Below are 26,035 nucleotides of genomic sequence, written 5' to 3'. Positions count from 1 at the left end.
AGAAAATACTTGCAAGCTTATTTTTGCCCAGAAAGAGTAGGGAAGCAGAAGAAAAATAATTTGAAACAGAAGTTATAGATTTTCAAATAGGTATCCATTATAGCATCTTCAGGCTGCTGTTAGCTTCCCAACTTGCAGAAACCTAGTAGAATGTCTAGTACATTGCTTTTGTACTGGAATGATGCTAATATAATGAATGTAATACGTGTGAATGGTTTGAAGTAAAAAATAATGACTACCAGTCGTTCCTTATTTTTGCACTCTATTTTCTGAATATAATTCACAGGGTTATTTGGGTTTTCTTTCCCCCTTGCGTATGCGGCCAAGATTCATACCTTTGCTTCAGTAAGACCAAAGGAATAGGGGGAGTAGAGAATCCTGACAGCAGAGCCCATCACTCACACCTAATTACCAATTTTATTTCAAACTAGGTAAGATTGCTAGCTTGCATTACACTTTCAACTTCCAGTAATATCTTGTAGTCTATTGTTTTGGTGGCACAACGCTGTCTCAGTGCTTTTTGTTCATTAATGCCGTGGAAGTGGTATGCGAGTTCTGTTTCTTTGAACTAGTTGTTACCATAAATCTTTTTGCCAGAAGAATTACTGTTGTAGGCACACAGTTTGTGGTAATTGGGAGTGGGGCTGTGGCCGAGCCTCATCTCTAATGGGCTACAGCTGTGCTGGACAGGTGACCAGTATTGAAGGCAATGAGACATCGTGTGCCGAGGTGTACTGGCCAATCACAAAAGGGTACAGAGAGCACACAGGTGGAATGTGTGTAAGATAAAGGGTATAAAAGGTTGGACTAATAAACCATAAACGGCAGATGCTTGAAGCCTTTTTTGATGTTGGTCATGGCTCCACCGTTGTTCTGATAAATTATTACAATTCATAAGTTGTTACCATAATTCTTTATGGCCTTTCACTGTTCAAAATACAGTTAAATACATGCTGAAGGACAGAGGTGAGATTTGTAGAGTTGTGTGTGTAGTTCTGAGCTCCTTAGCACAGGACTACTGAAGTGCATCTGATAAATGGCTGTTAAGGAGTTGAAGTGCATTTTACCTGCAAGGAAAGAGAGCTTGAACTCCTCAGCCCAGAGAAAAAGTTCAGGGGAATCTCATCAGTGTTTGTAAATACTTGTCTGAAAGGTGCAAAGAGGACAGAACCAACCTCTTTTCAGTGGGTCAGGACAAGGACGGGCACAGACTGAAACACAGGAGGATCCATGCCATGTGCTCTGGGATGACACTGCCTGAGCAGGGAGGCAGGACCAAGTGACCCGCTGCTGTCCCTTTCAAGCGGACCCATTCTGTGAGGTTGCCGTCAAACATCAGGAAACTTTTTGTTTGTGAGGATGGCTGTGCATTGACATAGGTTGTCCTGAGAGGTTGCAGACTTCACCCTCGGGGATACTCCAAAGTCATCTAGACACAGTCCCAGGCAACTGATTCTAAGTGACTACTTGAGCAAAGGCTTTGACAAGATGGTCTCCCTTTCAATCTCAACCACTCTGTGATACTGTGTGTCACTTGTTCTATATTTTGGGATGTTTTGGTGAACTGTTTAAACTTACTTTGTGTCAGAATGGTACTAGGAGAGCATGCAGAGTCACGAGTTTTGACCAGAAGTGTAGAAAATTGCTACAGTCTTGAATGAAGACTCTAAAATTCTAGGGTCTTTAGGATTCATTGAAATAGAATGTGTGAGGATTAAATTACAGGCCATCCAGTGTGATCTTTAAAAAGATAACTTTTTCTTGTTCTGCAATTTCTTGGTTTATACTGTTTTGACATTTAATGCACAATGTCCTGAGACAGGAGGACTTCATAAAAGTGTGCCTGAAGGAAATCAACAAATATGTCAAGTACAGAATGGTTTTTTGTGCTGCTGTTATATCATGTTAGAAGAGAATGTTGACACAGATGTTTTTAGTAACTTCATGCTGAACTGTGTGAGCACAGGGAGCCCAGAGTATTACAGGTTCAACTTCCCTTCTCTTTGCTGCTTTTCCGCAGAAGAATAAAAAGGGTTGTTTTTTAAGCATTGTTTTATTATAAGCTTAGTAGGAAGTTCTTCAGTTCTGTCTTTGATGGATTACTTCATATATTTACACTGTCAAATTCTCCCTTACCCAAAACCAGAGGGGAAAGGGAGAAGGGTTGATTTTTTTTCTTAAGTAAAATTTGCTCCTGTGTTTTTTCCCTGAAAACCAACAGTTATTTCCATTCAAATTTATCCATGCCTAAACAAAATACTCAATATTTGTGTCTGTAGCTCTCTTCTGTCAACTATATTTTGCATGCTAGCAAGGAGCAACATAACTTCTCTGTTCCAGAATTTTTAGTGGTTGTCTCTGTTGCAGGATTTGCTTTGCCTTTTAGTTTCAGGGAAATGAATCTTCTATAGCAGGACTCTCTACTTAGAAAAATCTGTGGAATAGACTCTATCACTGGTATGGATGGTTTGTTTTTTTCAGGTAGCATGTTTGTACTTACCGTGTGATCTGATAAATCAACTATATGCCTGGTAGGTGGCTCATGTCATGCCCTGATGATTTAGGATTAAGCAACAGAAGATGTCCATTAGTACTGTTCGGTTTTTTTGTGATACAGCCTTTTTTTATTGCCTTTGATATGATGATTTGCACATGGACCAATTTAAAGCCTTTTGTTGTTCCAGAGGAGTACTATATTAAAATTACTGTATTAATTTGATAAAATCTGTTCACTAGGTTTTTTTTTAATGGTTGTAATTCCATTTTCTAATAACATTTCCGCAAATAGGAAGACATAAAGTGTGTGTATATCTATGTATATGAACATACTGTGATTTTTCGAAATTAAGAAGACCTGTGTTTCCCTTTGGTCTTTGCAATGCTAAAGTTAGCTTATCAGCTGCACTGCCTTGTTTTGTAAGGCAGTAAACTTAAATATAACAAATGTTAAAAAACAAACCCCCAATGTTAAAAAAGAAAACCCCCAACAAACACCTGTTTGTAATGAAACCCCCCATTTTTTCATTTTTAGCAGTTGTTTTGAAAAGTAATGCTGCCTAATACTGGACATGTAACTAGGAAACATACTGTATGATTCATTAGCTTTTAATTTTTATTGTGATTAATAAGAGAAGTGTTCTGATCTAAATGTAGTGGTTATGTAAGCTGATAGAGATGACTACAAGATTTTTAATGTAAATAAAATATTTTACTGAACACTGTAAAATGAAGATAAAATATTTGAATGAGATATGAGGTATTTTATTATCCCAGCTTCTTTGAATCCTGATCTATTTTCCTGATGTATTGTGCTAGTTACATTACTAGATATTTGTTGTTGGCATCTTTCAATACAAGGCTGTGCAAGTCAGATTTGAATATGTGCCTCTTCTGTTGAAGCATGAAGTCAGACTCTGGTTCTCAAGAGCAGAATGGAGGAGTATACATGGGGAAATGCAGAAGAAGGAACATGGTATTACTGTCTGTCCTGGTTCAGGGCAAATTTAGTAAGGACTATGCAATATGTGAAGTAAATATTACTCTGGTTGTTTTGTATGACAGCTGCTAGTGCAGGAGCCTGATTGTTGTCTTGGAAGAAAGAGCGAGAGCCTAAAATTGAAGGGGCTTGCCCTGCTGAAAGGGAGTGGTGTGTTTGAATATTCTGTTATGTTGACGGTTTGTGGATAAATGGAAACTGTAGGTCCCCGTGAGAATATTCTAGTGTCTAAAAGTGTTACGTATGTGCTTAAGGAAGGTACTGCTATCTTGGGCAAGAGTGAATTAGAATTGCAGTAGATTATTGTTTTTCCTTAACGTGTATTTATAGGTAAAAGCCATCTCTCTTGCTAAAATGCTCTTATTTGTTAAATCTGTTCTTGTTTTTATCTGAGGTACCTATAAAATATAAGTAATGATATGTAGTAAATGGTTTGATCCTGGCATTATCTAAGTTATTTTTTCTGGAAATGGATTTGTTCTTGGCTTCCAGTACTTCTTTGCCAAATAAGCCTTCCAATACATTACGTAGGATTATTTTTGCCCAGATTTTAATTTGTGAGTTCTGCTTTATGAAAATCTGTTATATCTTACCTGCTTCAGGTTATGTGGTTTCTTGTATACTTGGAAAAATTATTTTATGTATGTATAGTCCATCAAGAGAATAATTACAAGTAACTGTAAACAGTACCTATGTTTCTGCCTCAAAAATCCTGCTTCTGCATTAGGTTTATATTAACTCTTCAATGTCACATAATATGGGGGATGTTCTTTTCTCGTGGTATCATGGGCTCTAAATGCCAGGTGATTGGTAGGGCAGGTGTAGCTGAGATATTAGGAAGGAATTCTTCCCCATTAGTGTGCTGAGGCCCTGGCACAGGGTGCCCAGAGAAGCTGTGGCTGCCTCATCCCTGGAAGTGTCCAAGGCCAGGTTGGATAGGGCTTGGAGCAACCTGGGATAGTGGAAGGTGTCCCTATTTATATACATACATCTTTGAAAATTTATTTTTACAAGTGGGATTGATTGGTTTTCTAGACAGGCAGGGCAATGTTTCTATGACGGATGTGGAAGTATAAAGAGAGAAGATCTGATACAAAGGATGCTTAAATATAGCTGTGCTTGATAACCAATTAATTTCCAGTTTCATTTGGTTGAAATGCTATAGCATGCAGCTGTTAATTGTTTTTATTGGAGAAGATACAAAATAATACTGTCTAGGATTCTCTGAATCATGTACAATGCAGTGAAGCTTTGTCTGTGACTGGGGCACTATGCAAAACAATGACTGTGTCTTTTTGGCAGACTGGAGCAGCTAGCTATGTGCATGCTGAAGCCATGTCTTGCTGCTCCCCTCTTGTTTGTAAGAGCTTCCAACATTGCAGAGCAAACATGCAGTCTCAAGGTAGCAGTCAGTCTTCAGAGGATCGAGTCCCACCAGTGCAGTAATTCTCAGACTTTCTCTTTTTCTTTAGCTTAAAATGGATGTTAAATGCTGAAATGGTACTTTGCTAGAAGAAAAAATTATTTTCACATTTTTTTATCTTCTACTGAAGGTGACGACGTGAAGAGGAACAGTTTTGAGTTTTTACCGACAATGTTGTTTTCTTCACTTTCTACTGTCGTTATGGAGTTGGTAACCAACATGTCCTCACTTGTTAGAGAATAGCCTTGACACGATTTTTGTTTCTTAAATGTACGGAAGTGACACATAGGGACGTTATATAGAATGGCCATGCTTTTTAGTCCTAAGTGTGCTTGCTGATCTCTGGAAGTGCCGAGTCAGAGAAAAATTCTGTCATGTCTGTAGAATGTGGGAGCCAATGAAAACTAATTAAAGTGATGCAGAAGCCTTTCAGCACTTTTGGGCAAGCTTTGCTAAAAGATCATTTTTTCACAAGTGTTGAATCTTGATCAAAATACCTAATTATGATGTAGGCCATGTCATAGCTGACATCCTTGCTTTCAGTCATCATAACAGTGAGAGGTCCTGAATGTGGAAAGGTTCATGGCATAAGTGTGTCCGATGTGCTGACAGAGTTTTGACAATCCATGCAGCTTTTGTTCCCACAGTACCTTCTTTTTCTGAGTAGCCAAGTGTTGGAATCTCACCTTGTCGAGCTGCACAAAATGGTCAACAATGTGAATAAACCCCCATAACTCAGCTTTCTGAACTTTCTTGCTTTTTACCTTGATCTGTTTTAGAGAGAAGATAATTATGCAAAAAAGTGGCATGTTTTGCAGACATGCTTTACCTGAAAAATGCAAAAAGGACTTTAGAAAGTTGAATTTGTTTTTTAATACTACTGAACTAAATAAAGCCTCCAGTTGATGGTTATGCTTTTGTGGTCTGTTACACTGAAACAGAAATAAGCTCAAAGGAGGGTTGTCTTTGTTCTTCACATAGTGTATACAGAGATTTTTCAGCATTTGGAGGTCAAATAATGAACAATTAGTATGAGAACTAGTAATATTTTTCAAGTATTTGAAAATGGTCAAAAGTTTAAATTAATAGAGACTTAAAGAAATATGACAATTGAGAGGATTATAAGGATTCTCTCTAGAAGGTATTTACTTTGGTATGATTGTACAGTTTTGTGCCAGGGAAGGCTTAGATTGGATATTAGGAACAATTTCTTCCCTGGAAAGGGTTGTCAAACCCTGGCACAGGCTACTCAGGCAGTAATGGAGTTCCTATCCCTGGGGGCATTTAAAAGCCATGTGGCTGTGGCACTTGGGGCCATGGATTAGCAGTGGCCTTGGCAGTGATGGGGGAACAGTTGGACTCAATGGTCTTGGAGGGCTTTTCCAACCTAAGCAATTCTGTGTAAGTGGATCTCTGTACACAGGGATTGAATATGAGAGATGTCTCCAGCTGCATAGATTAAATTACTTGGATTAAAAAAAAATACAGTGAAACTATGTGTGAGTCTCAATCAGGCATTCTGGGGCCAATTCATAGTTCCTGTGTGCACCATTCTAGTAGCTAACTAACTTCTGTATTTCCTCTACAACAGAGAGGTATAGTCTGCCCACTGCAGAATCTTGTGTGGCTTGTGCTTTCATAAAGCAATGCTACCATACTCACTGTAAAAATATGGCTTCTTGCACTTAGAACATTAGTCATAAAAATGGACAACTCCCATTTGCTGCTGAAAAGATGATTTCCTAGTACAGTGAAATTGATTTAACATTTTTAATCTTCATTCTGTTTGTACGAAGTTAAAATGTGGGTAGGGGCCTTAGTTTTCCTCTCACTTCTAGAATTTTGTCTAATGTAGGTGAAGAGTGGGTAGTCTTTTGAGGACTGATAAAATAATAATGTGAGAAAACACCGTGTTTGCGGGGAGTAGAAGTTATGCTTGTGGTTCTACACATAATCTGAGGAATGTTCAATTGCAAATGACTGGAAGAAACAAGAAGATCTTGAAGAAATGAAGCCGAATGTAACTAGATCATATTGAAGATGGTTTAGAGTGTGGATTTTTTTTTTTTTTGGTGGATGCCCACTTCCTGCCCCCTCAGTTGCATTGTTTCTGTTTAGAAGGTGCAGCAAGAGCTTTAAAGAGCTCATCCACTGAAGGGTTCTTGGGCAGCAGGGAAGCATGTGACAACTGAGTCTTCATGGGCCAATACTTGAGTGAGTCGCTGAGGTGTGTTTCTAGATGGGAGGCTTTTGTGCAGTGACTTTAGTGATTCTCTTAGATGCTTGTTGCATTGGGAACATCCTGGTAAGGCCTCATCTGGAATATAGTTTATTTCTGTTCTGTTCCAGAAGGATTGTTCATATTCAAGAAGCATATTTTTAAAATGGGCGAAGAGAACATTCACTGGGATGTTGAGGGTAATCTGGAGATTTATACAAGGATTTGAAGGAATTTAAACTGCTTTAGTTTAGTAAAATTTAAACCTTGCATCCTCCTTGCATGCTTGTGCCCCATGGTGTGCAAGCTCCCAAGAAAAAAGTGTAAAAAACAGAGAAATTGCAGGATTCAAGCAAATAGAGTCAAGCTGATGAAGAGCAATTTTAAGCTGAAAACCTGAAGGATGTAAAGAAGGGAGTAGAAAACCAAATTCGAAGGTGATATTTTATCCATTATGAGAAGAATTGTGTGATGTGGAATGGGAAGGAAGTAAATTTGATCCAGAAGTAATTTTCAGTTCTGTGCTCTTTCCATTCTGGTTCACTGATTTGTAGAAGAGGGCAGGGGGAGAATTGCAAGCAGTCAAAACCCAACTGCATAAATGTTTTAAATGAGATTAAACCCAGAACCCAAAGTCTTAGAGAAAGCAATTGATTTCTGTTACTTAAATGGTCTTCATACTGATTGATGCATAAATATGATGCTACAATAATGAACTCCTGTTGAATTATCAGTTTTTGAAATCATAAGGGATCATTTTGCTTTGGCAGGTTCAACATTTTCTGAGATTTTTTTTTGGTTGATCTGCTCTAAATCCATTTTTTTCACTGATTGGTTTTCCAACATTAGTTGTTCAGAGGAGATAAGTCTTAAAAAAAACTGTAAAAATATGTGTGTGTGATTTTTTTACATCAGGGTACTTTTCTAAAACTATATTTTGGGCCCATGACTTCTCTCTTTCTTTTGACTATTTAGTAGAAGGGGTTTTCAATAAATATATTGTCATGTACTAGTCTTTGGTAAGTATTGATAACTTTTCTGCTAAGCCTTTTAAAACTACCAAAAATGGCATGTCTTGTCTTACATAGGGAAACTTGCTTCAGTTTTTTTTCAAATGTTCAGGTAAGTTCAAGGGAATAAGGGCCCCCCATTTTATCAAATGTTCTTTCTGTAGGGTTTTTGAGAACTACTGGTTACAAATATTAATAGAAGTATGAAACAGATTGATAAAGCTCCCTAATCTCACTTTCTCAGTCTTTCATGAATGCTACAACTTCGTTGGCTTTCCCATCACAGTAAGCTTTCAGAGCAGACAAGTCCTGAATTAATGAATGAAAACTAGGAAAAATGTAACCTGAAAACAGTGTTCTTTCAGTCTTTGCAATGTAATTAAAAAGGGTGCTAAGTTTTTAGAAGACAATATCTTTTATGGTATGTTTGCAGTGGAGAAATAAGCAAATTGCCATCAAGATAGAAAATGTCTTCTCTCACAGCTTTATGAAAACGTTGTTTTATTTTGCTGAATTCTGCAGTGCCTTCAGATACTAAGTTTCGATTTAAATGAGAAGATGCCATTCCCAGAATGTAAACCAGTTATTCTAATCTTGCTTAAAAACCCACCTTGCAAAGTGGTAAGAGTAACAAAGGTGGGAATTCGCCTCATCCTGACTTCCCACTGAAGTCAAACCTTAATTAGCTCCATTTATATGCTAATATTAAGCACAGGAAGCTTCCTTTGTCTTTACACAGTAAGGAAATAATGCAGGGAAGCCTGATTAGATTACGTTAATGTGAAAGTAAACAATAAAATCACTCTTGTCCATTATAAATGTCCCATTCTCCATTGACCACTCTCAAGTTTTTGTTGTTGATGTGGGTTTGTTTGTTTGTTTTTGTTTTAAATACTCAACTTCAACCTCTTTCCCTTGTTACCGAGTGTGGAATGTTGGCTGCTTCTGGCCTTTTATTCTTTAATTGCATTAGGATTTTGTTTGTGTCCGAGGATTCTTTGTTTTACACTTTCTAATAATTGGTTCTAAAAAATAAACCACAAACAAATGCTTCTCTGTGGGGCCTTAATAGAATAACTGGGAGTACTGAAAGGAAGAAGAAACTAGTTTCCAGGACTTCCAGTATTGCACAGTTAAATGGTTAATCCTGAGCTTGTCATGCTTGTGTGTGTGCAGTTATGCCAAGAAAGAGAATATTTAATCTGAAACAATATTATTTGGTCCTTTAGAGTATTTTTTACTGTATGGAGAAGTTGATGTTGTATAATTTCCTTCAGTTCATGCCAAATCATACCTTTGCTATTGAGTTTTACCTTGGTTTTCCATTTAGGGCATCTGTTTACTCTGTACATTGGACACTGGGGCCAAAACCAGTCTGTGTGCTTTTAATCAGGGAGCCATAGTAGAGCCTATTTTTAAAACTATTTCATGACTTGATTCAAGGCTGAAGAAGCTGTGACTGTGCAGTATCCCTGCCTGCCAGGTGCTTAAGTAGCTGGTTCTCATTCTTGGCAAGTTGCAAGCAGGAACCTGAAAAACTTTTTTTCACTGCCCTCTGCTGAACTTCTAACCTTTGTCCCAAAGTTCAGGTTTTGGGGCACTATTCAGTGCCTTCAGGACTGATCCCAAACCCCAAATTCAGCAGTGCCACAGAAATGTATGTAGTCAGAAGTAGAACATATGTGCAGAATATTACCTGAGAGCAAGTACTTGAGCTTTGAGCTTCAGTTAATGCAGAAAGTGCCACGTTTCCAACTTAATAAAGGAAATATGCCTTTGTTTTCTGCTTTTGGGAAGACAATTCAGGGCTCTAGTCAACCAGCAGGATGATTGAGAGTGTAGAAAAATGCATAATTTTTTAAGCTTCCCCTCTCTCAACTGTTTTGCTCCCACTGTTTAAATGGTGTAATTACTGTGGTATCTTCTGTTTCTTCCCTTGTTTTGGTTCCAGTAGGTTGGGGTTTTTTGGTGGTGTCAAAGTATGGCAATAGGGTAGAGAAGGAGAATATCAATGTTTAGATTTCCCCTTGGGAGAATAAGCACAATACCTTTCCTTTATAGGTTCTTGATGTTGCCACTGACTGTTGTGAGGAGTGTCTTGTTCCTGGCTGTCCTTTGTCAAGGGAGAAAAATACCTATTGCTTTCCTGGCAGGCCTGGGAGTGTAGCTTGGCACTGGTGGCCAGAACAAACAAAAAAAGCAGTTGGAGTTAATGCCCACACATTTACAGGTTGTAATTTAAGATTACATTAAGAAAAATGTATGGCTGCTGTTTATGCAACTGCCTACCTAGATTTAAATTAGCTAGCTTGCCTAACTCTTAAAGAAGTTCTTGCTCGTGTAGATGACTGAAGTTTTGTTTGTGTTAGCTTATTAGTGTGCTTTCTTGTCTGTGCCACTTTGAGATGGGTGAACTTTATGCTCCCAGCAGTGTGATGCTGTAGAAAAGGATCTAGAGTAAAAATACCTGGTTTTCTATGCATTTGTTTTCTAAAAATTTTTCAGTCTAAAAGCCCCAATCAAGGCAAACCCAAAGAAAAATCCTGAAACGCCATTTTACTCTAGCATTTTGATACGTAGGCAAATTATGCTGGTTTTCTTAGTTAAAATTGTCTGTCAGTGTAGCTGAAGAGAGCACCTCTAAGCTTTGTAAAGCAAGTCCATGTTTAATTTTACAGAAGATATTTTTAAAATACCAAGCTGTAAAATTTCACTGAATCTTTACACATCTTCAGTGAAAAAATATATATCAGGAAATACCAAAAGTATTGGATTACTACTACTATAGCAAGTAACATTTTTCTGAAATGGAAATGTTGCATCTGTTGTGCTGTTTTTGATGTCCTATACACTGTGTGTGAACTAGGTGTTTAGAAAAACTGATCTACCCAGGGGAAAAAAAAATCTGGGAAGTAAACAATCCAAACAAGTGCTGAAAATTATTTTGAGTTTTAAATTTTCTGTGCAATATGTGTGGATTGTGTACTGACATGTACTGAGAATGCTTCTGAATTCTCATAACATGAGGAGAATTTGAAATATGCATGCTAGAGAGCATCACTAATGGAATGAAACTCTGGTTCCATTATAAAAAAAATAACATTTTCCGTTATTTTTTGGGAATTACTTTGCATCTTGACAGATTCCTTTGGCTTACTGTATTTATCAAAGGGGTACGTGTTGTACTGTATCATTCACAATTTAGTTATAGTAAAATGGTTATGTGTATTTAAACAGATGGTTGCAAACAAATCAAGTGTTACTATATAACATTTGTCTTGAACTGTTCGTCTTGTAATGGCTTCATATCTGGCAGTGGGAAACAGTGCTTTCAGTGCGCTGGAAATGTCTCACGTACTTTTAAAAAATAAATTTTAGTGTTCTGTTTGATGTGTCTTTGTCTTTGCAAAAGTTACTTGATGACTCAGTTGATTATCAGTTGTGTTCTGTTTTCAGGTGGCTGAACAGCAATGTCACAGAACTGACCACGTTGGTCATAGTAAGTAAGCTGTAGCAGTAAGCATTCTGATAGTTCTCCGAGAAGCATGACTCATACACGGAAAAGGACAATATTATTTATGGAATGGCTTAGTGCTAAATTCTTCATCCAGGTCGTGATTTCAGCCAGACATTAAGTACAGCCTCAGCTAAAACTTACGGATTAGTCTAAGTAAAACTTATTCGGTGGGTGCAATTAGTTTTGTGACTTCAAGTTTAGCCGTTGAGAAGGTCTTTAACATAATACTGTTATCATTCTTTCTGGATTACTTTGTATGTAAGCTTGGAATACAAATTTGATAGCATGTAATTTTAGTGTATACCTTTAGTAGTTTTGATGTCTGTTGTACAGTTTACAGAGTATTTAAAACTAATTGAGAGTTTGTGCTGCAAGATTAATTCCAAAATTAGTTTTGGCACCTTTGAAAGGCATTTTTCACGATCAGAGAATATGTGATATTTTGCTAGATGATGAACATGAGTTTTCTTATTTTACTAGACTGGGCGATACAGTGGAGTCTTATGTCTCAATAGCGACCTTCTGGCCCTCATTCCAGATGTAACTTTGCAGTCAGTAGAGATGAAATTTGCACTGACAGTAGGGAAGAAAAGCCTAAACCAAGAATTTTTGCATGCTGGTTAAAATAACTTGTAAGATTAAATTTAAAAGGCTCAGGTTTCAGAAGTGCTTTCTGTTCAGTGTGGAAGAAGCTGTGGCAGCCCCTACGTGTGTCTTAATACAGTGTTTGTGGGAATAGCAAGGGCACCATTAGCAGCTGCTAAATTCAGAGAAGGAATTGGTTAATATGAAGAGAGCAGATCTACTAAACAGGAAATAAAGTTCAAAAGAGTAGTTTTCTAGTGAACATTTTGCTTAGCAGGCAGTGATAGGTGAACAGGTAAGGGTGGGGGAGGTATGAAAGCCTGCTATTTCAAAATGATGAGCAGCATTCTGAACCATTAAAAAAAATCAAAAAGCAGAACTAGGAAAGTCCTTAAATAATTTGCAATAACAGAGAGAAATAGGAAGGCTTTATCTAGTATTTAATATTTAGTGCAGAATCAGCTGTTGTGAAACTTCCTGTAATGCGGTAGTGTACTGCCAGCTTCTGTAACCTGAGCTGGTTTTAGTGAAAAAGCCTTCATTTAATAAAAGCTTAACCCTGTTGTTTTTTTGTTAATGAGGTAAAGTTTTTTTGCTGGGATGTACTGAGAGTGCTACTTTCCCAGCTCCAGTGAGTGGAAGGATGTAGAGATTTTATAGAAGAAGCTTCCAGTTTTGCAGAGGAAAAGGGGGTGAAATATATAATTGATATTAAACATTACCTGTATGTTTGGCTTTGAAAAGCTAAACCTGCTAACTTTCTGACTTGTGAAATCTTGTTTTAAACAAAGTCCTTTACATTGGGAAGGAGATAGAATTCTACGAAGAACAGAGGTGCATTGGTTGAGTTAAAAGTTTGTCCTGACTTCTGAACACTCAAGTGTTACAAGGGCTCCTTCCTCCTTAATGTTTTGGGAGTTATTATCTGTGAGTCCTACTCATAGGGGCAACAATGCCCCAACAAGGGGCATTTTTTCCTGGACCTCCAAGCATGTAATGAGAACTGCTGCTGGCGGCATCTGACCACTGTTATTACTCTGTGGAGCCATCAGATGAATGCTGAAGAAAAGAGTGCCTTACTCAGAAAAATGAGAAAAATGCTTCTAAAATGGTCAAGTTGACGTGCGTGACTTTCTTCCCTTTAAGTATGCAGCTGGAGAACAGGAGGAATTTATAGGAAGATTTATGCTTTTTGATGAGTTTTCTTGTAGGCATTAAAAAATAAAAGAAACAATAGCCAGGTGTAGATCTCTTTCTTTCAGCGAACTTAATTTTGATGCTGACTGTTAGTACTAAGTCAGTGTGCCAGTTTATTTTCTTTCTTTGTTTGTCCAATCATGCTTAATTATTTTCTGAGAGATGAAAAAATATCCAATCTCTGAATAATAATAAAAAATATATTCTTAATCATCTCTAACATTTTTGTGAGTACAGTCACTTCTTTAGCTTACAGAACATACTCTCTTTGCTCTGAAGCATTAATAACCCTTGCATCCAAACAAAGAAATGGCACTTCATTGTGCCTTGGGTTGTAACAAATAGGTTGATGAAGTGAGAGCTTGAAAAGATTGGGAAAAATGGCAAGTAATAATTCCTTCTGTGTTGTCAGTTGGTGTTGGTGGTCTGTTTGTTTGATATGATTTTTTTATTTTTCATGTTAGATAGGAAGTTCTTGTGGATACTAATTTCTACTCCCCAAATACAAAATTCTTTTAAGTCCTAAACATGGCTCTTTTTATTTGTTACAAAAGGCGGCTGTGGTGAATTCTAACAGTCCCAATTTATTTGTGGAAACAGCTAATTTAGAATGTTGACACAGTACTTGAAAGTTATGCAGATAATACTTCCAAAATTTTCTCTATATGGTTGTAAGTAAACAAGTTATTAATGGCTATAATAAAAAAAAAAAAAAAAGAGTTCAAAGTACAAGATCAGCTCAGCAGAAGGCTGAACAAAATTTTCTGGAGGAAAGTTAGGATACTAAGAAGAGAGGCCTCTTTGACAAAAATTGTCATGACAAGGTAACTGTCATGTTTTTGAGAGATGTTGCCATTACAGGGATAGTGGTGTTGGGATGAGTACTGTGATGAGCAGAAGCCTCTTTCTAGGTGAGATCTACATTTATGGATATTTTTTCCTTTTGTTTTTGGAGGGGAGGGCGGAGGGGGAAAGAAAAGCAAAAAAGAGCAACATGTTAGAACATTGAGAAATCAAGTGTCCTACAGAGACTTTAAGTAGGGATTTAACAGGTTTTGAAAACCACCCAATTTCTTTTCACAGTAACAAAGTATTCAGTGGCCTACTTGGAATTGGTGGCTAGGAATGTGAAAGCAAACATCAACAAAAAATGAGTGTGAGTCAGACCCATGAAAGATTTCATGTATTTCAGTTTAAAATATGAAAGCAAATTGCCAAGAAAAACCCTTACTTGAAATTTAAATGTAGATAAATAATAGCCTGTTTGCAGCTAAATAAAAGAACAGAAGACTTGCAGAGACAAGCAAGTTAGGCAAACAGTTTTTATTTTATTTTTATAAAACCATCTGCTTCATCACTTGCAGCTTCTATGTCTCAGAATAAAAGAAAATTAACAAAAACTGGGATTATTGAACCAAAAGTGAAATTTGATAAGTCTGGGCAGCTAATGAGAAGCTGTTGATAACAAGTTGGAACATACTTTACAGAGAAGTAGGGAGGAAAAAAAAAAAAAAAAGAAAAAAAATTGGTGATTTTGGGTTAATAAAAGTGATTCTATGGTTTTATGGCAGTTGGACTGTATCGGTTGCTCCTTCTCCATAGCTGTTCCCCTTCTCCTCAAAAGTTAACTTAAGCATCTACATACATAGCTATATTTACCTTTTTACATCATGTAACTACTCAAAAGATGCAGAGAATTCCTGGAAATGTGCATTTGGTTATGGAAAAGGTATTTCTGTTTTTATATTCCTCCCAAAACAATTCTGATGTCTACAGGACAGGGAGGGTGTGGAGCTGCTAAAGTAGGTCTAGAGGAGGCCATAACAGTGATCTTAAGGGCTGGAGCCCTTCTCTCTGGAGCCAGGCTGGGAGAGCTGGGTGTGTTCACCTGGAGAAGACAAGGATCCAGGGAGAGCTCAGAGCTCCTTCTAGTGCCTGAAGGGGCTCCAGGAGAGCTGGAGAGGGACTGGGGACAAAGGATGGAGGGACAGGACACAGGGAATGGCTTCCACTGCCAGAGGGCAGGGATGGATGGGATATTGGGAATTGGGAATTCCTGTGAGAGTGGGGAGGCCCTGCTACAGGGTGCCCAGAGCAGCTGTGGCTGCCCCTGGATCCCTGGAGGTGTCCAAGGCCAGGTTGGACACTGGGGCTGGAGCAGCCTGGGACAGTGGGAGGTGTCCCTGCCCATGGCAGGGGGTGGGATAAGATGAGCTTTATGGTCCCTTCTAAACAGAATCATTCTGAGACTATAAAAGGAGGCTGTTCGTGGTTTGTGGTAATAATGTTTGAAAAGTAGCACTTTGGGGTTTTTTTAACAGTGTAGGTGGATATACACTTAGCAAGCTCAGAAAAAATTTAAAGCTTCCAAAACAGGCCATCCCCCACAGAACATGAGAATTTGTTTTCTTCATACACGTGTAACACCTGGAGATTTAATTACACCTTCACTTTAGTATACTAACAATTAACATTGACTAAGAAACTAAAGATAATATGATTGTAACAGTTTTATATGCTTGCGGTAATTGTATTGAGTGTAAATGAAACACAGGGCAATTGTGCCTTTTTTCCTACTTGTTTCTATGTAGTTATTTTTAGAAAATCATCTTATTAAAAAATTGAAAGTAGTTTATTGCTGTATGTTTTCTGCAAATATGGTTAGTGTGTATGTACTTGTATATTCTTGCTTGGATGTAGATGCCTTTATTGAGTAAAGCAAATTAACACGCTAGCTCAAACAACTAAAATTACAAAAGGATTGAAAAGTTTCAATCAAAGGAAAGACTTAACTGCATATTTCTCTGTGGAACACCTACTTTTCATTATAGTTTTCTTTTAAACTAATAGTCTGCATTTGATGTGTTGTAAGTTATAATAGGAAGGCAGTTAAAAAAAACAAAACAAAGCACAAAACCCCTTTACTGACAATTTCTGTAAGACTTACTCTCAACTTTGTTAATGCTTCTGCACAAGCCAGTTTTAATAATGGTTATCTGCTGAGGGGCAGATTCTAAATTAGTATTGTAAATCCACTGGTAGGAGGAATAAGTTAAACTTTACTGTACAGATAACAACTGGAGGAGCTCAGATGTAAATTCAGTTTTTGGTAGTATCACTGTGTTGTTTAGACCAGCTGATTTATCTTTGCAATAGCAACATTCCGTTTGCACAAGAAATTGTTTTTGTTGTTTACATTTCCTTCAAAAGTTTAAAAGTTCAGAAATCTTTCCAAGTACACATGATTAGATTAGAGTTTTCACTTTGTTTGCTTTGGCTTTCTTACAGCAGGAAATGTTCTTAGCATTCAAAAATAAAGCTTTGCCCACTTATGGGAAATGAGAAATATTTTTTCTTACTAAATTTCAGAGTCTTATACAGTAGCTCTGAAATTTAGATGTTCAGGTTCAGAAGACATTTCTGGTTGACTATTGAATAGATATTTTTCCATGTGTAAATTGTTGCCACCATATACTTTCAATCTAAGTCTTCAGGAATTTTCCAGCAGGTGACTCATCTTGAGCATTGTGTCCCTGTTTCAACTAGAAAGCTTGTTTTAATAGGACTTGACTAATTCATACAAGGAAAGCTCCAAAAAATCTGGTCTTTTTAAGGGCTGTGAGTTCAAGGAGGGAGGCATATTGTATGTGGGGCTTTTTTTCTATTTACCCCGACTACCACTGATAATTTTACATTTGATTATTCAAAAGTTGAGATTGTAAAATATGTACTTTACAGGTGTTATGAAGTAATTTTTTCATAAAGATGTTTGCAAGCTTCATCTAGTGCTCAAATATTTTGCTTCTGTATACTCAGCGTCTTGAGCGTTTGTTGGCAGTAGTTGTAGTTCTGGCTATCATATGTGATTACATACATATTTGTAATACAAAATTGTTTCTTCTGTGGCCCAGTTTCACTGTGAAATCAAGCTGCAACTTTGCCTGTTCTAAAATTAGTCTGGAGTACCAACATTCATCTACATTTTGAGACTCCAGAAGTTGCTATCTATGAATGCCTTCATTAAAATCATGTTGTAACCAGCCTGATGGAGTGTATATTCTTGACAGAGAGCATATGTGTGCATGTACACATATATAAATGTTATATATGTATATAAATGTTAATGCTTATGTATATGAGTTTCTGATTGATTTCATTGATCCGGGTATAATTGTTTTGTGTGAGGACCTAATTCATCAGGTATTCTTCCAGTAAGTCAAGATTCTCTTTCCTCTTCTGACCTATCTCTAACCTGGATTTTTTAAAAAAATCAGTTTGTGTATACATCAAGAGCTGAAAGTAGTTTTGCTGGTTTCAGTGGGGCTGTGATAATTTATTCTGTGCAGTAAGTATCTTACCAGGCATGTTTTGTTTATATGGGAAAGAATAAAGTAAATTGTGATGGTGTGCATGTACATTATGTAAATACAGATGTTTTCTAACTAATTTTTACATGTTTTGTTCAATTGTCAAAAGTTTTGTTTTTAGGTTTTTCAAAGGTAATTTCTTTAAGGCAAACATAAGAATGAAAAGTATGTACAATTTGGAGTTTTCATATTCATGCACAATTCAGAGGTAGTAAAGAAATGGTGTATTAGAGTACAGCTTAAATATATATCAGTTGAATAAAGCAAGAGCTTAGAGATAGTTGAGGGTTATATGTATTATCTGCTTTAGGTATTTTATAGAGGTGATGTCAAGGTGAAAGCAGACTTGCAGAATGGTTGGAAATCATTGATATTCTGACTTTGAGGCTGTAATGGCTCTGTGGCAGATGGAGGCTTTGTCAAGGAAGAAAAATGGCAGCTCTGCAACATCATAGACACTTTTGCTTAGCAGCTCAGCACATAGCCTGTGACCTTCCAGTGTTCAGGACTTCCTCCTGTGCTCTAATAAATTGTCCTCTAGCTTTACTCCCTAAAAGTAGATAAATAGAAGTCATTATAATTCAGTACAATTCAGTACAATTTCATTGTGAAAAAAGAATAAGCCTGCTTTATTGCTAGGTATTTAAAAGTAAGCATGAAGGATGCTTACAATTTCTGCATTGAAGTGCCAGTAATAGCGTTTAACTAAGCACTGTGTAATACTGAAAGCGAAGGTGTTAGTGTGCGTGTGTGCATACATATATGTATGACTACATGACTACATGTACAGCACAACACAAAACCTGTATATGCAAACTGGATATGTATATGTGCATATTCTGTATGTCAACGTGTATATGTTTATGAATATTTTCTGGAATATTTGAAACACTAATGGACAGTGTTAAATTTTGGAATATGTTTGTACTCTGAGCATCTATATCTGTGATTTATTGCAGCAAAATACAGAATTTTAGACTATATACTGAAGTAACTACCTCTTCAGAGTTCAGAGAGAATAAATACAAATAAATAAATTTCTGGATTCATGCTTTTTCTTATTGATAAAAATTCAAATATGTTTTAGCACCTGGCATTATCTTATTCTCTGTGGTGTTGATACAGTTTCATCTATATTCTTGTCTATACTTTTAAAATAAGGGTTCACTTTCATTAGTAGAATAACTGGTTTCTGTATTCTCATGCCTATGAAATTTATGCCAGGTTGTGTGAGTTGTGAAGTTTTATGTTGTGTGCTTAAGGTATATGCATGATTGCCTAGTGTCAACAGTGATGTACCAGAATCACATATTTCATTTGTACAGCGAATTTGCATATCTTGTTGTTCTCATTTGAATTAAGACTGTATCATTTAACAGTTTTCTATATTCTTAGGTTCCATATCCACTAGATTGATCACTAATAAAACCTGTGATGTCAATTGCTGTAATATGTAGCTTCAAGAGCCTGTAAGATCTTGTAGAAGATGCTCAATTGGACTGTTCATCTATACTACAGGGCAGTAAGTCATTGTTAAAAGTGCAAGCTTTTCACAGCTATCATCTGCCAGCCATACTCTTTAGCCTACTTGGCAATTGTTAGAGTTTCAGAGAGCAATCGCAGAAGAAAATGACCTATCACTTTCAAGGGTCAAGGTTGTGGCATTAGAGCTTCTTTATTTCAGAGCCTGGAGGTCTTATAGTCTTTGCATTTAAATGAATCATGCCTCTTCTATCTCTTCAGCTTCAGTCATTTTGAGATGTAATGTGGATGGCTTTATTGAAGAAGGACAAATGCTTCATAATTTAAAGAAGCATTTTTGATAGTGTGTGATAGTCTTCATCCATCTTTTTATTAGGACGTGGTAATCCATGAATGAGAGTAAGACCTCTTCATATGGTATATGCCTGGATGTTTGTATCCTGTAGCCACATATCTTTAAAACTGAGAAAAATGGAATAAAAATAAGGGCACATGTTTTATGCCTTTAGCTTTCAAAGGCTCTTAATGACAAAGATGCTTGTTAACTTAGCAGTGGAGCACATGTGAAGACAGTTTATGGAAATTTTTGTGCTTTCAGTTACTTACCTAGTTCATAATGTCCAGTATCTTGATGGTATTCCTGGGCTGTTTCGAGACCATTTGATACAACTGACTCCAGGGATGCTTAAGTCCATATTCTGACATGTAATTATTTTTCTTCTCTATTTTTTCAGTGGTCTTTTATGCTTTTTGGGTTTTTTGATGTTGCGATGGCTGTTGTAACCATAGAATGACTGAATGACTTCCTTACATCTCCCAGATAAAATAAATTACAGGTTGCTTCCATTTATTCCATGAGAGTTGTGAGCAATTTTTGTATACTAGAGTAAGTAATTATTTGCCCTTTTCATGGAATTAGAGTTTTGTAGTGTTAATTAAAAAAAAAAGGAGAAAAACACCCATGCCCACCCAAGCAAGCACCATGTCATGTGACCCCCCCCCCCCCCCCCCCCTCACCCACTTCTGCAAAAAAAAGCCAACCCTACCAAACAAATCTGCAAACATTTATTCGCTATTGTTTTGTATTAGGTTTTGGTGTGATTTTGGAGCTTATCAACAATAATGCTAACTTGATAGTACCTTATAGTCAAAATGTGTTATTTGTGTTAATTCAATTGGAAAAAAAAATCTGTAAAATGAGAACAGTAGAGAAAAATTAGTGTGCTGTATTCTAGTTTCAATAGTTTTGGAATTACTTCAAAACATAGGTTTAATACTTTTGGAGCTAGGGGTGCAAACAGGTTGCTTTTTATCTATGAAGTATAAGACAGCATATAACCTGCAAAACCAAAATATGATATTAGTATAATAAGAGAAAAATGTCTTTTAAAATACCTTTGCAATTTTTAATTTTTATGGTCACCTCTAAGTAGTCAAATGAATAATTCCATTCTGTATTCATCTCTTTTTCAGTAAAGTGTTTTATGTACCTGTTATATATACTGCATACTTTAAAATACTGTCACTGAGCTTGCTGGATTGTTTTACTTTTTTTCATTATGGTCTTGCATGTTCAGGCAAAGAAAATACACCTGTATTCATGTAATGATGCTAAATTCTGTTCTGTTTAATCATTAGATAAATAGAGAGGGTATTTTTCTAAAATGTGGTGTTCTGTTAAATTCTTGTATTAAGGGGCTTGCAACTTGAACTATGAAAGTATAGTTTATTCCAAGTGACAGCCACTTTTTATTAGATGTTCCTGCAGTTTTACAGAGGAAATAAAACTCCTTTGTTTCTGTAGTACCCGTTGTTTTTCTTTCAAGGCTACATTCACAATGCTGATAGAAGCTATGTAATTAGAATCTACATTTAGTAGTAAGCAGAGAAAGAAATTTTGTAAAATAAAGTGTTGTACATACAGTGTTAAAATATTTTGCAGTATTGCTGTACTTGAAGCAATGAAACCAGGAGGACAGGATACTTGAAAGGTCAAAAAATGAGAGAACAAATGATGCAAAAAGAAAATGACACTGAGGTCTTGGTTTAATACAAATGTATTCCAGGTTGATGGCTGATTTCATTAGTAAATCTCATTGTTATGCAATGTCTGTTCTTCTGCAGCAAAATGAATATTGTATTCTTAGAGTGTCTGTGTGTGTATGTGTACTTTGATGATAGATAAAGAATATGTTTATTGTTGCTCCAAGCTTTTAAAACTTCTGAAATATTGTTATAGTTTCAAAATAATTTATTTTCAAGTTTTCAATAATGTGGTAAATGAATGGTTATTTTAATGGAAAATAGCAGTTTAACCCTCCTTCTATGTGCATTTCTCTACCTATGTGGTATTTTCTCCAAAATCTTGTTTGACCAAATAGCAGTTAATACTGAATTTATCCCTCCCCCCATATATATATGTAAAGAAAATTAATATTGGTGTCTGTAATGCTTTTTAAAATGGATGATAGTAATGTATGCAGAACATGGAAATAAACCTCATCTTGGTGTTAAATCTCCTAAAACTCAAATGACTAAATTTTAATAGATTATACTGAAAAATATTAGCAAAACATTATGGTAAGATACATCAACTTTATTATGAAATGGCATGATTTGGTACATAGGACAGTGTGTTCCTTGAGATCCTGGTATGGTTTAGTTTGGGGTTTTTTTAGTTTGTTTTTTCCAAGTTGCAAGTTAAAACCGTTCAGTAATAATGAGACATTTTGTTAATCAAAATGCTAAGAATGAAAAGGAGTATATGAGAAAGCTTTGATACAGGAAAATTAAAATGTACTGAAATTATTTAATTTAGTTATTTTTCTGTGCTCTTTGAATATTTATTCGATGTATATATATTTTGTGGGATTAAAATCTAGTGGCAGATGCTTGAAATGCTACTAAAAAAGTGATAGTTTGGGATTTTTTTTGTAGTTCTGTAATGAGTTTCAGGTAATGAGCTTTCATGAAGAATGATTTTGGGCACTGAAATAATGTAAAGAATAAGCTAGTTTTCTGGTGTTTTGTGTGACTTCTTATGTGCACTGAAACAATTCTGTATTTACTAGGGTTTTGGTAAAGATGTATTTAATAAGAGTAGAATATGGTTCTTTCTGAGTGATGGTTCACTGGTAGCTACTGTGTTCATTTCAAATCCAAGATACCGTTTCAGGATCAAATTGACAGGTGCAGTGTTCATGCATTTTATAAACAATTCAATGAGGACCAAAGGGCCTTTAAAGTAAAGCTAAGTCATGAGCACTATGACCCATAAATGCGACTGGGATACGTAGGAGGTAGAACGAAGGGAAGATTGTTGCCTCTCTCCGTCTTGGGAAAGGATACCTCTTTCCCTTGGCTTTGGTAGGGCTATAACCAATGTAAGGATGCAGATTCCTTACTCTCAGCTGATGGGTTTTAGAGATTGGTTGATGTAGTTGTTTTTGGTGGTGAGAAACTATTTGAAGTAAGGTAATCTGTCTCTTGTGATGCATCTTTGTTTTCAGTTTGGGGACCAAACTTTAGACCAATCCAATGAGTACTAGTGGTACTCAGTGTAACAGTGGAACTCAAGAGTGGGCTCTGTACAGTAGTATATGTAGGGAAAAAATGGTACTGAGGCTTGTAAGTGTTGTCAGTGTCTCTGAATTTACAGGGACGCAAGTAGGACTTGGTTTGGTGCGCTATTGCATGAAGGTCTCTGAGGAGTAAATGGTGGTTGAGAATTTGTTTCAGGCTGAATGAGGGGAAGAAAGTTGGTTGTTGGGCCTATCCGTTGTGGACATTCCCCTCCTCCTGCCAATCTTTTGTACTTTAGTTGGAGGTCACGTCTATTAACTTGTTAGATTTTTCTTGAATAAAAAGATTATTTAGAGTCACTGTTACTCCTTAAGTAATGAATTATCCCTTTTGTGCCCTCCTTATTGGTCCATGCAGTTAGTGTCAGAGGATTCCAGTTAAAATGGCTAGAAGCAAAAGGCACACTTAATACTGCATCTGAAACTTTTATAAATAAGCATATTGATTTAATAAACGGCAGGAAGTTTATGCTCTCCAACACCATTGATGCAGGCTGTGTTCACAGCTGATGCTGGATTCAGGTATTGGGCCTGTACTCATAAATGTTTGCTATTTTGAGCAGTATTTCTGCTATGAGGTAACATATGGTTTTTGTAACAATTCTGAAGTTGGATCAAGTTATGATGCAAAATGTAGGTCTCTGGCTTTGTTAGCATTCACTGCAGGTTCTCGGGGATTACGTGTTCTTCTCAAGTGTGTGTAAGTAACATTCACGGCTTAACTGCTTTTATATTTCTTTGTCACAGGGTAAACTGAGATGTTCTAAATCAAAATGTGTGGAATAGAGCTACCTCAATGATTAAAGGTAGTTCTAGATAGACTGAAATCTAGTAGGTGAAGTTTTCAGAATTTTGTAATTTTTTTATGACCGTAGATTTAATTCCCACGGGCAGTGTTTGAAATCTCAGTGGAGGAACCCTTCAATATTTTACTTCATGTAATCATATGTATTGTTTTGTAAAGATTTCAGTTTTTAAATTTACGTAGTTTACCTAATCATACCCATAGCTACAGTTGTATTCAATACCCATATTTATACTTAGAATTTGCTATATAGAAGGTGATACTGTTAAAAAAAAAGAAATCTTTCACAAAGACAGTAACTCATTTTGAGGCCATGCCATTTCATGAGGGCAGGGGCTGATGAGTATTTGAGATACAGCTGGAGTAGTTGATTTATTATATCATATTAGGTCAATTTTATAAATGTAATTTTTTTCATGAAGCTGAGGTGTTTGACCACCAGGGTTTTGGTAGCCCGTAAAACTTGTCTGAGAACAATTGCTGAATCTTTGTTACTCTCTTGCTGACTAACATGGAGGCAGTGGGTTGTAGTTCAGTGTATTTAGCTTCTCTGATGGCTACAGTGGTGGAAAGCAGATCTATGCTTTTAATGTTTCAGTGACTGTTACTGGACTAAGGTCTGATTGAGCCTTGGGTTCAGAAAACACGTATCGACCTTCTGTTTTGCTGCTTCCAGTGGCATGTTTTGTTTCTCTCTCCTTCATTGCTCTGTCAGTGCTAAACAGCTGTTCCACAGTAAGTATTTTTCACATTATGAGCAATATGGTTTGAAACAATTTTAGAAAAAACTATCTTTTATGAGCTATTTTAACACATGGAACTATTCTGCGTGATTCTCCTGGAATCATACAAGAATCAAATTCATTGTAGCTGTATTGTAGCATGCAAATTTTCTGATATTAGCAGATTGAGGGTTCAGATCATGGTCTCCTAAATCTTGCAGTGAAAGCTTGTTTGCAGTGATACTAGTACCAAATTTACCCCAATTAAATACAACATATATTGCTTTTTAAAACTATTTTAAGGCTACTGTGAAGAGTGCTGCTGATACTCTTTGTTTTTGCAAAGGCTTTTCTCATTTGATGGTTTTGAATTCTGCTGTTCTCTTCAGAAACCCTGCATGTGGTTTGACAGAACTACTTTTTTGTGAGACAGGAAACAAAAAATTGTGTGGATGAAATGCTGAAGTTTTGGTGTAGTTTAACTTAAAGCAATGGATTAATATGCAAGTGTCTGATGAGGAAATTGTGGCTGCACTAGTTATGTCTGTAACAATCACAGCCTGCAAAATTCTTCTTGGTGTGTTGTTTTGATTGCAGTGATCCCTCTTAATGTATCTTTGGTTGTTTGGGAGATTGTGAGGACAGAATCACTCCTTCATTGGCAGAGGCTGCATTTTCACCGTCAGTGTTTGCTGATACAGATGAACCCCTTCATATTTCATGATCTTTCCAGTAATGCTTTCTGTATTTTTTTAAATGAGTTTCCTTTGTTTCTTTCGTGATTGTGAAAAATGGCTGCAATGTATTTCTCACATTGTTATTAGAAACTTTTTTGGTGTCTTGTTTCTTGATTTGTTTTTTCAGACATGTTACTTTGGTGTGTTCCCTAGATTGTCTTTGATGCTCCTGAATTTTTGAGGGAGGAAGAATTCATTGATTGATCCACTGCCCCCCAGCCTCCAGTACCTTTGCATCTCTCTACTGCTATACAAATGATTTTTCTTGGATTACATGTTGTGGTTCAGACCCATATGCTGTTATTTTAGGTCACTGTAACAGTTTCACTTGTATCAACAGATTGTCTAATAATTTAACTCTATTTCTGTCTTGCAAAAAATTCTGTATTCTGTTTTTGGACCAAATACTTTATTCTAGTTGCTTAGAAGTGAGCTTTTAGTTCTGTTAGTCAAGGTTGGGGAGTGTTCTTGTTTATTTGTTCAGCGTTGCTTTGTCTTTTTTTTTTTTTTTTCCTTCTAATTTTCATAGTAACCTAGGACCCTCTTCAGTTCCACCTTGAAAATATGACTTTTAAACTGAAGCTTGCGGAAATTAGTTTTTGGAATACTTATAGGTAGGGAGCAACCTGCAATCTCTTCTCATTGAATCATTGCCATGTATTTAGTCCATATGCGATTATTTCTTCTTGTGGAGGAAAAGTTTTTGGCAGTTTCAAGAAAAGTAATTTGAATTTTTTTTTCTTTTAAAATGGTATGAATTAATTAATTTGTATGATTTCTGCATATTGTTTGTAGATTTAATTGTGCTTTTTTTAGGAGGTTGATGCTTGAGTTTGCATGCAGTGATTAGCGTTTGTTTTCCTCAGTTTCAGATTTTTCCAGGGTTGTTTCAGGG

The 26,035-nt window shown here is 36.4% G+C and overlaps 1 protein-coding gene across 1 annotated transcript in view; it reads left to right on the top strand.

The window, feature by feature from the left end:
• BAZ2B (bromodomain adjacent to zinc finger domain 2B) overlaps positions 1-26,035 on the top strand; it is a 111,050-nt gene that overhangs the window by 13,240 nt on the left and 71,775 nt on the right. The window lies entirely within an intron of this gene.

The sequence above is a fragment of the Vidua chalybeata genome, chromosome 7, assembly GCF_026979565.1.
Source record: "Vidua chalybeata isolate OUT-0048 chromosome 7, bVidCha1 merged haplotype, whole genome shotgun sequence".
NCBI classification, from domain to species: domain Eukaryota; kingdom Metazoa; phylum Chordata; class Aves; order Passeriformes; family Viduidae; genus Vidua; species Vidua chalybeata.
Note: the sequence above shows the minus strand (reverse complement) of the source record. Positions and strands in the feature narration are given on the sequence as shown.